The sequence below is a fragment of the Protopterus annectens genome, chromosome 15.part0 (genome assembly GCF_019279795.1).
Source record: "Protopterus annectens isolate FY-2018-M chromosome 15.part0, PAN1.0, whole genome shotgun sequence".
Lineage (NCBI taxonomy): Eukaryota > Metazoa > Chordata > Ceratodontiformes > Protopteridae > Protopterus > Protopterus annectens.
Genome location: NC_056749.1, coordinates 76,971,299 through 76,987,519, shown reverse-complemented (window position 1 = coordinate 76,987,519; position 16,221 = coordinate 76,971,299).

Below are 16,221 nucleotides of genomic sequence, written 5' to 3'. Positions count from 1 at the left end.
ATGAGGGCACCCAGTACCTCAGGGTAGTGTGCTACATGGTAGAAGAGTCACATATTGCTGGCCCTCTCCTCAGGGGTGTGGGGAAGATACATGTGCTCACTGGCATGTAGTAGCCTGCCACCCAGGAACTGGTGGGTCTATATTATATTGTCAACAGGTGAAAATGTCAACTCTGACTTGTTCGACACCAAAATGTTGAACTACAAAATAATCAAATGGCTAAATCACCGATTTCTTTCCAACAGAAAGAAATCGGTTGGTCGTTGTCTTACACCTGCCCTTTCCCTGACTGTAGTGCATCTCGGAGTTAGCATATTTAGTTGGGGGGGTGTGGGGGCATATATTTGTTTTTGTGTGGTATTGGTGTTTGGCCAACCGATTTCTTTCTGTTGGAAAGAATCGGTGATTTGGTCGTTCGCTAATTTTGTAGTTCGACATTTTGGTGTTGAACAAGTCAGAGTTGACATTTTCACCTGTCAACAATATAATATAGACCCGAGCTGGTGGAGTACCCTGGAAGAAGATGCCTGTGAGACCCCCATTATGTCCCCAGTTGGTCTTTAGAAAGTACCTGTAGCTAGCTTCCTAGGGCTGCATGTACCTTTGTTCCCACTGGGATGGTTCCCCTCTGTTGGCCCTGGGTCTGAGTTGAGGGCGGCAGAGCTCACTGTGTTGTTGTAGGGTGTCCCTGTCCACCCAGTAAGGCTCTACAACCTCCAGCTCATGTACCTCCTGGTAGGTTACCCTGAGCCTGCACACTCTTCTCCTTCTCAGTCTAGGCCTATGGTCAGCATCAGCAGCAGCTGCATTGACCTTAGCATCCAGCACATACATATGTAGCAGACCTGCAGCAGCCCCTAGCATTCTGTAGGTTAAAATCCCCAAGTCTGCACTCCAGTGGTGCAGAGCATGGGGGAAAATCAGATTGCAGGGAGTATGCATACTTTATAGTGCTCTGCTGTAGGTGTACTCTGTGTGATTGTCTATTCCACCTGTCAAGTACATCATTAAGGGATTTAATGACCCTGGTTTAAGTGTAATAGGGCTTATCAGTAAATTAATACCTCATTGGCTTTCTCTGCCAATTTCTTTTGACAGCCACAGAGGTAGATAAGTCTTAGCAGTGAGCAGAGACTCCCCCATGGAAGGCATAGTCATCATGGCTACACCACACAAACACACTCAAACCCACTGAAACACTCACCTCTAAAGTAAACAAAGCTTAGCATTCACCAGACACACACCCCTGCTGAGCAGAGCAGAGCAGTGCACCATGCAAACAGGCACCACTGAGCTCCAATGCACTTAAAGGTTTGCGGACACACCCCATTTTGATGTCAGCTACCTCTTCTGTGCACACCAACATGGTTCCTTGCCTACACAGATCGCATCTGAGGACACAGATACCCATTTTTGCTATTCAGTAACCCAATCTCATTTGCATACAGATCTGTGCAAAATACTTGGTAACTACACAGATTCATGCCCTACCTCGTTAGCAACCACAGCAGTCCTACATTGTGCATACCCTACACAGATCTGTGCACAATACCTGGTAATTACACAGATTCATGCCCTACCTCATTAGCAACCACAGCAGTCCTACATTGTACATACCCTACACAGGGTCCTGTAATGCATTATTGTTACATACTCACCAATTCTGTTTTTTACAATTTTTTTCCTATAATATCATGTTTGTGCATTGTGGCATGCCACGCAAACATACCCATGGTATTAAAAAAATATTATTTTTCATTATTTTCCATACAGTTTTGGACACACAGTGCTTAGTTTTACACATATCTGTATTCTCTATACTATTTCTACCACTGTAACTCCACTTTTACAGCCCCTGGTGTCATTTTAACTTCCTGTACATGGAATTTTTCCGTGTACATTGTGGACACCAACATGGGGTCTGCATGATTGCTTGTCTGCTTGCTGGATCACTCTACCTGGCTCATTTGCATGCATTTCACCTGCTTATGAGGTGATGTGCATGCCACAGACACTCCCGTGTATGTACGTTCGTGCACACCCTCAGCTCCCTTTACTGGATTGCACATCTGCTTACTTTTGTGTAAGCAGTGTGCCACTATGCCTACACAGAAAATAAGTCCATGGAGGCTTTATTAAATACCCCTCAACAGTTTTTGCTCTCCATCAAGCAATATTTAGAAATCAAAAAACACAACAAAAGATATTTAATGGTAACCATGGATATTCAAGGCCTTTTCACGGTGATACCAAATGATTATGGGTTAAAGGAATTGAAAGAATACCTTATGAAGATAAGTAGTTATGATGAAAATCAGATAAGTCTCATTTGTACTCTTACTGAATTAGTTTTGAAACATAATATTTGTATAATTAGTAATTGTAATGGTACTTGATAATGAAATCTATTTGCAACAACATGGAGTGGCCATGGGAACCCTGTGTGCCAACAGCTATGCTAATTTGGTATTCGCACAATGGGAGGATATTAATGTATTGAACAATAATCCATTTTGTTCCAAACTGGCTATGTACTGGCATTTTCTTGATGGCATATATTTTATATGGAAAGGAGATTTAACCGAACTGGAGAGATTCCATGAATATCTGGAAGGAACTGTAGACTTTTTGAAATTTACTAGACAACAAGACTATGCTTCTATTGACTTTTTGGATGTATGCTTGCATCAAGATGAAGGCAAGATTGCAAGCAGTTTATTTAGAAAGTTTTATTGGAAGAATAGTATTCTTGTAAAGTCTAGCATACATCCTAGACATATACATAAGAACATATTGAAAGGGCATTTTTTTAAGAACATCTAGACTTCACACAAAGAATGAAGATTTTAGAAATGCTGCATTTAATATGAAAAAACATTTTGAACAAAGAAGTTATAATTTCCAAGAAGTTAAAAAGATGTCTGATTATGTGAAAACACTTAGAAATAATGAAGGGAGACCTTACTTATCTAGTAAATCTATGGGAACTGCATTGAACAACAATGGGCCCTCTTCAGAAACCTGAAATCCCACTTAGCAACTTTTTAAAGACCAAGATGAAAAACCCCAAATCACTAACGACTGACCACTCAGAACACCGACAGATCACTACAGGTAAGTAACCACTTGGCCAGCATGTTGACCTTTTCCCCTTAGCTCCATGGTAGTGTGATCTTGGAGTTGGTAAATTGAGTTAGGGGGTGTGGGGAGCAAAAACCCCCATATGAGTGGGTTTTCTTTGCTTCAGTTTTAGTGTGTTTGTGGGGTAAGGTGAACAGTTCCTTACCCATAGTGATCTGTTGTTGTTCCCAGCGGTCGGTCTTCTGGGATTTCAGGGTTTTCCTTTTGGCCTTTAAAAAGTCAGGTAAGTGGCATTTCAGTCTACTGAAGTAGACCCTCAGGTTTATACAAATAAAAAAGAAGAAAAACGGATTTAACTTATACAAAGAATTTAAAATATATATGTGATGCCATGCGGAACAACTGGAAGATTTTGCATACTGATGAAGAGCTCAATAGGATAGTGGGAGATAAACAGTGTTTCACTTTTAAGAACAGCAAGAAGTTAAAGCAATTCTATGCAATGATCGTAACAAGAACAATGAAGTTATATCTGATCACCTTGGCACATATCCATGTCATCAATACACTTGTTGTAAGTTTATCTCTATAGAGAAAGACTTCATCCATACAGTCTCTGGAAAGAAATATATTTTTAGATTTTATGCTGATTGCATCACTAAGAATGTAGTTTCTCTAGCCACCTGTGACTCTTGCACAAGCTTCTATGTGGGGAAAAACTATAAGACATTTAAAAGAGAGAAAATCTTGAAACATATCAGTGACATCAGACTGACCTTAAGAATCCCCTTATGAAGCATGCCAATGAGAATGTGGAACATAAGTTCCATTTTAGGGTGCTACAGATATTAAATCAAGCACAAGAGGAGGAGATGTTAGTAGTAATGTTGATTTAGTGGAAATGTCCTGGATTGCAAATTTACAAGCTTACAGACCCCCAGGACTTAATATGCACTTTCCTTTAAAACTGTCTCTCAAAGGACAGACACTGAAGAGGCATGTATAATTGCTTTAACCTTTAGGTATATATGATATGTTTACCATGGTAATAAAGGGTTATATATAATAAAGGATTATAATTTATTATGCCAGTTGACTTAATTTAGACTCTGTCTTTTTTACAAGCAATGATTGGCTAATAATCTAGAATTGAATATAGGGTAACCATTTGATTGAGAGGATGTGCTATTATAATGAAACAGCCCGATGAAAAAATCCAAGTGTAAGAAGAGAAAACAGCTTGACCAAGACGATTAAGACTTCAAATTGGTTGAAGTCCAAAGGCAGATTGAGATGATTTGATGTTCAAACAATAGATTTTACTGGTTCCTAGCAATGGCATTAGTAACCAATGGGAAATGCATATTGCAGAATGAGAGCGGTCCAATGAGGAGGTTTGAATGCAGGAAGAATAAACAGTTATTGGCCAAGGTGACTGGGACTTCAGACTGGTTGAGTCTGAAGTTAGACTAAGATGATTTGTGGATAAGAAGAATGATTATATTGGTCTCCAGTGGTGATATTAAGACTAATAAGATATTTATAGCATTCAATGGGATTCAGTGATGTGGAATATATTTATTATACCTATTGACCAACTTAGACTTTGCCTCCTTTATATAAGAGATGATTTGTTATTATCCTTGAATTTCCACTGAACAGTTATTTAATGTGTTTTGGCACTGAAAATGAAATATTCTGATAGGAGGAAGGGGTTTTAAAGAACTGTTTAAATAGGATTTGTGTTTGTAGTTAGATGGATCTGAATAAGGGTTAGTTTTAACACAAAAGCCCTTATCTATACAGGTTTTTATTGGAAGCCTTTTATTAAATCTAGGACGTTTGATCGAAAGATCAAACGTCCGAATCCATAACCACCGAACACACTTTAACTAAAGCACTTTCATCAAAAAAGTGCTTCGTTAAAGCGTGTTAATAAAAAAATAAAAACACTACATTAACGTTTTTGCAGGGGGGGGCTTTGGCCCCCTGCACCCCCGATGTGGGGACTGTGCCCCCACACCCCCCAACTTTAATATTCTCTCTCCAAGACTGCACTACAGTGGGGAAAAGGGAATTCAACGAAAAGCATTTTCGCATAAGTATGCCTGCCCTTAATGGATTCAGACATTTGATCTTTCAATCAAACATCCTAGATCCATATATCACTATTCCATATGTTGCTGCCGACTTAATATTCAAGTTTTTTCATTATACTACATTTGTTTAATTGTAATAACATTATTATTCACAAAGTACTTACTGCTTGAATACTGTATGCACATTGGATAGTTTTCTTTGTACACTGTTTATCATATCTTGTCTTGTTTATAATTGATCATCTCAGCAAGGGAAGTGTTGTCAGTGAGGTCATCTCAGCAGAAGAAGTGTCATTTCTAAGCATCTGCTGGTGGCATACTGAGCGATGGCATGAGAACCATGTGATCATTCACCATGAAGGAAGAGGTTACCACCCCCTTTTGCACCTGTTTGTAGGAAGAGAACAGGGAGAAGGGCAGAAGGGGAGGTCACCCAAACGCGTCTCTCATTGTCGAGCCTAGTTACCTAAAGGAGAAATGCAGTGCTGCCTGGCCTGCTAAAGGGGCACTTTTGAGATAACTACTATCATAGCAGAACTGGGATAAGCATAACACTTTGACGTAAGAAGACTAGTACAGCAGGTCACATCATATCAGAGACGCAAAAGGAGGAACAGCAACAAATAGTTTAAAAATGCAACAAGATTTAAGATCGCTTAAGTAAAGTCAGCTTTACTGTTTCATAGCACATTCAAAATATAGTATTTAGTAAAAATCTGGGTAGAAAAAGGAAGAAATGCTTGTCTCATTCCAAGACATGATTAAAACAAGGCAGGGATGTAGATATATACTAATGGAAGGACCAAGCATGGGTTTAACAAAACTTTCAAGAACTAAATCTTGAGAAGGCTTTCCTGCAAAATACTTCAGCTCCATACCAGGACAAGAGTTTAAGCATCACAGAGAGTGCCCCCACAAAAAAGACAAAGATGCCCAATGCAGTTAGTAAGCCTGACAAAGTGTTCCCATGCTATCCTGTAATGGAAGAGGGTTTCAAGCACCCTAAGTGGGCATATCTTTTAATAACTTCAAGTGACAGAAACATTTACAGCACAATCTATAAACGCTCATGTTAGCAACAGCCTTGACCTCCTAATTTCTTTGCACTTCAATATTACCTAAATCACTTTTTAACATTCATGAACATAGGCAGAGGTAGGGTCGTAGTTCACTGTATGTTTAGGTTAATGTGCAGGTAGTGTGAAATAAGTAAAATCCACCAAACCAACCCCAGAAAACTCCAAAATGAATGAAAGACAGCATAGACTTAGCGTAAAAAACATTTATTTGCTTTCAGCTATTACAGACTTCTTCAGAAGCAAATATATACAAGAGCTAACCACAAGTGTATAGATACATAATAATCTATCCAATTAACAGTATCAATTGTTCATAGCTATTCTCTCCACTCTCCAAAATACTAGAGAGATGCATACACTCTCAGGTCTCAGACTACCTCCTTACTAACAACCTCCTTTCCAATACTCAGCATGGTTTCCGACCAAACCATAGCACCACCACTGCCTTACTCTCCTTTACTAACACTATCCTTCAGCATAAAAACAATGGCCATCTCTCCTCTGCTACTTTCCTAGACATATCTAAAGCATTTGACATGGTCCCACACAAACAACTTATCTCTGTCCTCAATAACCTATCCTTCTCACAATCAGTCACTAACTGGTTTCAGAGTTACCTGTCTGACCATCAACAATCCATTGTATGGCAGAATGACATATCTCCCCAACTACCTGTCTCCATAGGGGTTCCCCAAGGATCCATCCTTGGACCCCTACTCTTCTCTGTTTTCACCAATAATCTAGCCTCTGCCACCAAACATGGCACACTCATACAATACGCAGATGACTCAACCATCATCTGCTCAGCCCAGGCCCTACCCAAACTGCAAAAAGTCACACAGGAAGCCTTTTCTTCTGTTGAAACTTGGTTATCTGATGCCCAAGTAATACTCAACCCAAACAAAACTAAACTACTCATCTTCCAACCCACCAAACACACTCAAAACAACTCTCACTTTAACATCACAGCAAAAGACAACACCACTATATACCCAACTGAACACACCAAATTGCTAGGAGTGGAAATAGACAATAAACTAAAATTTGACATTCACATATCCATGATCATAAAAAAAGTCCACAAAAAGACTAAGGCCGTTATACAGAAATAAGCAACTTCTCACCAAAGCAGCAAAGATTTCAACAGCAAATTCTCACCTTATCTCGACCCTACTTTATGCCTCTCCAATATATACCAACCTAAGGCAATGCAATCTAACCAAGCTAGAGACCTGCTACAACAAAATCGCCAAATTCGCCACAGGGGCATCCTACCATAGTCACCACTGTCTCTCACTTGCTGAACTGGGCAGGCTTGAACTCCCTCACCTCCTTCAATGGTATCAACTCTCACTCGCCCACAAACTAGTAAACCATCCACTAAATGCCCCATCCCTCCAGAATCTACTCCAACCCTATCGCACCACCAGACCACTAAGATCCAGCAACAAAAATCACTTGCAGATCACTAAAGCCAATAACTCTGCTGGTGAAGCACTATTCTCTTGCACCATAGCCAAATTATGGAACTCCCTCTCACCCACAATTACCTCCATACCATCATGCACCCACTTCAAAACTTTACTAAAAGCGCACCTAAAAACATGCTGGCTATGCCCTTGCAACTCCCACTCTAATATCACCCACCCCATCCAACCACTACCTTTCTTTCCACTCCACTAACTACCTTGATTATAGCAAGCTCAGATGCTCATAAGCCTAGTACTTATTATACAGCAGGAACTTCTTATTGTAACATTTGTTAATGTCTGTTATGTACTTCACAGATAGAGATTCTAGTTGTCTACTGATGTACTATGTTCTTCATCTGTAAATATGTTGTAAGTAATTTCTATGTAAATTGTTAATCACTATGTAATCCAATGTAACTACTGTCTGTTTATTTTAACTGTGGAGCTTTTCTCCCCGGGCCTCCACTGAAAATGGACCTACTCTCGGTCAACAAATAAAAATGAAATAAAATAAAAATAAAATAAATAATTAACCTCAACCAATAGACAGTTAAAATAACATTCCTAAATGTTCAAATTTAATAAATAGAAAACACAAGTTGTCAATTTTGCACTTTTAACCTTCTATCTTTAAGAAAACATTTAATGCATATTGATTCATTTAGTCCAGGAAAAATATCAGCTCCCATTTTAAGCTGCTAAAGGGTCTCCCTCTGTTCGAATTTGTTCTTATAATTTCCCCCTCTTAAATCTTTCAGGACATGTTCAAGTATTGTAAAGAAAAACCTTTTAAAATAACACATAGATTTGTGTTTTTAGAGGGCATTATTATTATCTTTAGTTTTAATAAAATAAATGTGTTCCCTAACTCATTTTTGTAGAATTCTTTCTGTCATCCCAATATGATAACAATCACATTCAGAACACACTGCAATATAAATTATCCCCTCTGTTTTACAATTAAAAACCCCATGAGTAGGTATAGTCATTTCTAAATATCTCAAGTTCAGAAAAGGCCCTTCTAAAATATATCTGCTAACAGAACAACAGCCACATTTATACATTCCTTTAGTTCTATTTGACTGCATCTTTTGAGAAATAATTTTGGTGGTATCATTTTGCAACATCTTAATATTGTAATTATTCTTAAAAACGAATATGGGGGTGTCTCCAACTACTTTAAATAAATTTGCATTTCCCTCTATTATCTTTCAATTCTTTTTTTATAATAGCACAAATATCAAAATGTATCACCGTCATATAAAGACATCAAACTACCATATGTTGCATATTCATATAGTGGTCATTATTTTTATTCGATGGTTTAAAAAGAATAGGAGGAAAGTCTGTTTCTCCTAGATTTAATTTCATTTGTTTTCTCTCCAACATATCTAACTTGTATCCCCTATTCACAAACATGGACATAATAAACTGTAATTCATCTTCAAATCTAGAATCCTTTGTAGTCGTCCTAGAGACCTCTAGGAATATTCTTTTTCATAAAATAAGGGTGATTGCTAGAAAAATGAAGATAGCTATTAGTAAAACTTTTTCTATAAATTTGGCTATCAAATCTAGCCTCTGCCCTATTCCAATTTATAGCTGTGTGAAGAAAATTAACATTGGTACCTAAATTGCCCAATTTCTCCAAAAATATAACCACTTTAGACCTATCACCTTCCAGTATAAAAATTCATATAATCTATGTATCTATAAGAAATCAGTCAAGGGGGTCAAGACAACATGTTCCCACCACCCCAGCACTATGTTGGCAAAAGCAGGGCCTGCCGCTGACCCCATAGCCACCCCCTAACTTGTTTATAGACTGTTTTGTCAAACAAAAAAATATTTACTCAACATGATGGCTAATAAATTACAAATTAAATACATTTCATCATTAGTATAACTTTCAACCTTAGACAAATAATTTCTAACGTAGTCAATACTCAATTCATGGGAAATACAATTAAAAAGTGAAAAAAACATCCACAGCATAAATCAAATTATAATCATCTTGAAAAGAATAAATGTCATTAAAAATCCTAACTTTCTCTAAAATATCCCATGAATCTTTAATAAAAGAATTCATTCTCTGAACAACCAGATTTACCATAGTGTCTAGGAACAGGGAGATCCCTTCAGTGATATAACTGGGGACCAACACTGTCGGTCAAAATGGTGGATGGGTGGGATTTTTGTGAGCCTTGAGTATCCCAAATAGTGTCCCCAAAACAGGATGGTCCACTCTCATAAAATTATAAACATCTAAAGTAATATGTCCTTCCATTAAACATTTGTAGCATGAAATGTTAAAGATTGTCGTTCATTGGGTTCATGTCTCCTTGGTTTTCAACTTGCTAGATCATTGGGAGGCTTGTGTCTTCACTTGTAAGTAGCTGTGTATTTGACATCACTGTACCACACTGGATGTCCTTGGGTAAAAGCTACATGTTGAATGGCTTTGTTGGTTTTGTAATCTTGGTTAAATTGTAGATGCCATGCACAATTATACAAACCTATAGTTGATTGTTCGCTGTTGGTAAATTCAATCTTGCATTGATGTATATATTTTGTCTCTGTGCTGATGCCAAGCTGCAGTAGTGTCATGCTTTATACAACAAAAGTAAACAGTTTTGGCATAATTGAATACTTGCACCCCAAGCCCCACCCAGATGTACAATGAAGTATTTTTCCTGGCTGTATAGTACTATGGTAGCCTCGAAAAAGAAGGGTTTGATTTGTTTTCATTCCCCAGCTGGACGTTATTTTAATTCTCTTATTTTTGTTTCAGACAGTGTGTTAGTTCTGGGGACAGGTCTCATTACCTAGTTGGATGTTATTTTAATTCTCTTATTTATTTATTTAACATTTGTTAAACGGGAAAGTCTGACTTTGATCGAAGCCAATTTTCAGCTGAGGCCGGGGAGAAATGATCTAAATGCATGTCTTTGTAACATGGTAGGAAGCCAGTGCACCCAGAGGAAACCCACATGAATGCAGGGAGGACATGCAGACTCTGCACAGAAGGCACTCCAGCCGAGAATCATACCGGAGAACCTCTTGCTGTGGGGTGACTGCATCACTGCATCATCCATTATTTTGATTCTGATACTGGGTTGGTTCCAGGGGTAGGTCTGCTGGGTGCTAACTTTAAAGGTAATTTTTTTTTCTCTTTTTACAGGCTTTGTGCTGCATATGAGTGATGGCCCATGGTCGTGCATGCCCATGGTGTAACTAATGGTCAAGTGCTGTATATGTTTTTGTATGGAAATGAAAAGGTGACTCTGGTATTGGTACTTTGATATTTAAATTATCCTTCATCCTCAGTGTTTAGTTGTAAGATATTCCAGTTGGTAACTCACTCTAAGTTTTGCATTAATAGGTTTCATTTAAATGCATAGGTTGCATAAGACCATTTTACTGCAGTATTTTCCTTTGCTGGCTGCGTAAGGATTTGATGGGGGATACGGTTGTTCCAGGTTATTGAGGTCAGGGGAGGTGGGACAGTGTAGCAGCAGTGCAGTTGTTGAACAAGGTGGGCCCTTGGCAGTGCCTAATGTCACTAAGAAGTGTGGGTTTGTGTGTGCAGAGGATTTACAGTTTCATTTTCTTTTGCAGATCAAGGAGGTTGCAGATGGAGAAGCACAGAGTGGGCATCCCCCACAACTTGTAGCATGAAAGTTTGAAAGAAGTGAACTTGAAATATGATGGATCCTGCTGGTGTGGATGTTTCTGCTACTGGAGTGGTGCACAAGGAGATTGCAGGTAATCCTATTTTATTAGGTGTTAAGGCATGTCAGAGTCAGTGTGGTTTGGAAGTAGTGTGGGTATAGGTGGGAATGAGGTATGTCAGGGGCAAAGTAAAGCAGGTTTGGGGTTGTCCAAAGGTAGGGTGGAGTCGCAACAAAGTGGGCAGAGTAGTGGAGTTTGAGTTTTCATGTGGTAAGAATATGCAGATGGGTTGCTCATTTGCCTGTGCGTTGCTCATTTGCCTGTGCTACTTTGCGAGTTTAGCACTGTTCTCCACTGGAGTTGGCAGCAGCATGTGGGACTTTAAGAATAGGTGAAGGGTTTGACAGATCATTGTTGGGTATGCAAGTGTGTGGGGATGTGTGAGGAATGGGTTTCCATTGTTTAATCAGAATTTTGAAGGCCAAGCAAGGCATTATTTTGGGTATTGCTACTGGATGCAGGCTATGGTTTGTTTGCTTTACCAAATGCAAAGTAAAAACAAAAAATGTGAGGGGTGAAGTTTCAGGACAAATGCAGATTATGGATTTCATGGACCTCATTGGGTCCCTGAATTTTGCATATTTGGGGGGGTTGGTTGGTGGTTTGGCTTGTTGGGTGTCGGGAAGGATGTTTGAAGGAGGGATGTTACTATTTGGATTTGCAGTTTGTCTGGCATTGAAGGTTTTGTAGGAAAAGTTGTGGGGAAATGTTTAATTTTCATTTGGACAACAGAGTAGTTGTATGACCTCCTGGTATTGTCAGACGAGGTGTGTCAGGTTGGCTTGGCATGATCAGATGTGGTACAAGATTCCGGGTCTGCTTTTGATAGGAAGGTAAATGGTGGAGCATTGCAGGATTTTGTTAAATTGTGCTTAGGCTTGGGAACAAGATAAGGCAGTTCAGTTGACCAAGGTGGATTTAGCTCCAATTAGTACAGTTGCACAGGTGACAGGGTTATGTGACTTTACTAAATCTGGGATGGTGGGTCATATGTTTGAAGAGTTGATGTAGGGTTGTTAGAATGATGACTGACAGACTACAGCTATTGACAAGATAAAGTTAGTTGAAGGGGTTGGTGTTGGTAAATGGAGTTTCATTGGGTTGCAGTCTGGAGGATATTGCCGATATGGATGTATTGAGCTCATTAAGAGGGCGGTGCATGGTCAGTAAATGCCGTCTTAGTCTTTGGGTGTTTTTCCTTTATTATAGTAGGTACAGTGGTTGGATTACTATTAAATTGATCTGTTGAAAAGGAAATCTCCTTTGGGCAGCAAAAAGGCAAAAGGATCCTGTAGTTAGGAAGGATGGCATGCAGTTGGGCTTGCTTGTATTGGATGGCATTCGGCTTTAGTGTTTTGGTGGCACATTTGGTAGATAGTGACCTGGGAATAACTACATAGTTATCATTGGTAGTTGGGATAAGTGAGGATATGTTTGACTTGCAGAGGGTTTACAAGGGTATGGATATTACTTTGGTGTTGGAGAGGATCATCGGTTTAATTTCAGCTGCTTAGGCATCTGGTTGCTTTGGGTATTTATATGATAGGGCTTTGGGATATTGATAATGAGGATCCAGTCTGGTCCAGTTAGGATGGAGTACACTGAATGATATTTGGCTTCAGCCTTTTTTGATGTACAGTTAGGTTTGTTTTGGAAAGTTTTGTTGGAAGTTTTGGTATGAAGGAGGGGGAACAGCCTGGTGAGGCTGATGGGTGGAGAAGAGGAGCAGGCTTGTCCCTCTTCTGCTCCTCCTCTGGTGTTGGATGTTCATTTCAGTGAGATGAGAAATGAAAGAGAGCAGTTTGATAAGTAAAAGTAAACGAGCCAAGGATAGGACGCTGCTTATTGGGTTGGATGTCTAATTAAACAAGTGAGAAATGGAAGTGAGTGATGGGACACTGCTTGATAAGTAGAATAAGCGAGCGGGGGTAAGGATGCTGCTTATTTGGTCAGGGTGAGTGAGGTCACACTGCCCTAGTTAAGCTATATGGATGCTTATGCTGTGATTTGTCAAGGTGAGTGAGGTCACGCTGCCCTAGTTAAGCTATATGGATGCTTATCCTGTGATTGGTCAAGGTGAGTGAGGTCACACTGCCCTAGTTAAGCTATATGGATGTTTATGCTATGATTGGTCAGGGTGAGCGAGGTCACACTGCCCTAGCTGACAGTTACATGGATATTTATGCTGTGATTAATAAAGTGAAATATTGGTCAATAAAGTTATGTTTATGGAAGATTAATAAAGGTCATCAAACTTCATTTGGTGTGATGTGTGTTCATTAAAGGGGGCCGGGACAAGTGGTATTTATGTTAGACCTAATAAGGGCAATATACTCAAACTGTTCTCATGATGCATGTAACACCAGCATCTAATATACACATTCTTAGGTGGAATAGTTTCATACGTCTCATAGGTCAGCTGACAGTGTTCAGGGTCAAACACCATGAAAGAAAATTGATTCCACCAATTTTGGATCATTAACCAAATTCCCAACCAAGGTATCCATTCATTTGTTAAATAATATAAGATTATTTGTCATTCTAATCCTTAGAATTTTATTCCATAAACTTGAAGTTTTCACATACTGAAGTTTTGTCTTGAAGTAGTTTTTGCTAAGGATGTAAATAACTTTAAGTGATTATGTCTGAAGGAAACTTGCATTGGATTTCCTTTAATGTTAACTCTCCTGTCAAAAGGAATCATGAAGTACTTTGTAGGTTGATAATATGTTGCCCCTAATGTAGTGGTAATATAAGGAGTAAAGGTTTAATAATTCACATCTTTCTTTAAAGAACAAATGTTCGACACTATAGACACTTTAGTAAATATCTTTCTAGATTTTTCAGAAATAAAAACTGATTCTTATAGTAAGTTTAAAAAAAGTGTTTTATAGTCTAAAACTGGCCGTATACATGTCTGAGTTGTAAATTACTTCGTACTGGTAAAATTCTTTAACATTGCCTTGAGTTGCTGCATAGCTCTACATATATCACAGCATTATGTTGCTATAGGAGAAATTATTAATGATCAGAATTCTTAAGTCTTTATAGCTCTCAACAGCATTCAAAATAGTTGAGGATAGGTATATGTTGTGGTTAATTTGAGACTTACCAAATTAGATTACCAAACATTTTTCTGTACTCAGTTTTAAATCAGTGGACTCCACCCAGAGGCTAATAGCAGGTAAATAATATAGCAATAACCCACGCCTGGGTGTGGGTAATGCTGGATTTACCCACGGTTGGTGTGGTTTGGTCACGAGCCCGAGTGGCCAAACAAAGCCAACCGGGTAAATCCAGCATTACCCACACCCAGAAGTGGGTTATTGCTAATATACAATGACATTATTTAAGAAAAAAATAATTACTTTTCTTAAATAATGGCATTGTATAATGCCTCCTTGCTGCCCTTCCGCAGCTGTCTGGTATTCTACGGCAGTTCTCCGTTGCTTTTTAAAAACTGCTTCGCTATGTTAAATGAGTTTAACATAGCGAGACAGCTTTAAACAAAGCAACGGAGAATATCCATTGCTTTTTTAAAGCTGTCTCACTATGTTAAACCCATTTAACATAGCGAGACAGTTTTGAAAAAAAGCAATGGAGAAAACAAGGTCTCCATTGCTTTTTACAAACTGTTTCACTATGTTAAATGAGTTTAACATAGCGAGACAGCTTAAAAAACAGCAACGGAGAAAGCAAGATCTCCGTTGCTTTTTAAAAACTGTTTTGCTATGTTAAATGAGTTTAACATAGCGAGACAGCTTTAAAAAAAACGAAATACTGCTAACTTCTGCACAAACCAACCAGTAAGAACAAAAAGTGCAGATAGGAAATTCCGGTGGAATCGTACCAGTTTATTCCAAGTCCAAAAATCAACAGATAGGAAGATCTGGAATGCCAGTTTATTCCAAGTCCAAAAGACACCCAATATCATTGGGTGTCTTTGTGCTGGAAATGAGTTTAACATAGCACTCTTCTTACAGCTTTAAAAAAAGCAATGGAGAAGTTTAACATAGCGAGACAGTGTGAAGCAACGGAGATCTTGCGTTCTCTGTTGCTGTAAAAAAAAAAAAGAGTTATAGTATTGGAAAAAGTCCGGGCGACTGGACCTTTTTCCATTACTATAACTCTGATTTACAACGTGCACGCTGACCAATCAGTGTGCACGTTTTTGAATATTTAATGGGGGGTTGTTGTATAATTATAAATAGTTAACACATCATTGTCATTAGTGATTAAAAAAAGAATCTTTAAGTCATCAGCATATTTGTTAATCCAGCAGTGATTATTTGTAAGGAAAGTTGATAAGACAATTTTGAGCAGACTGGAGCTCAAGACCGATCCCTGAGGAAAACCAATACTCTCTGGAAGGGGATCAGATTTTTTACCTTGAATTATAACTGATTGTTTACTATCAGAAAGCCAAGACATGATCCATCCCATAATGTAGGGATTAATACATTGAATATTACCTTATGGGTGTTCCATGTTGAAGTATTACACTTGATAAGAGTTCTACATCTAATGCCTGAGACATGTTTTTGCAGAATTCAATGAGATTTGTCAGGGTAGAAAGCATTTGTGTAGAAAAGCTGGTTTATTATTGTTAGTTCTGACAGTCTTTTAAATATTAGCTGTGTTACTGCTTTTGTTGTATGGCATATGCAAAATAGTGTGGAGCATTAGCAAAAACTCCAAAATGTTGCAACATTAAATCTAACTTTTTACATACTAATGTGCATATCTTCTATAACACAG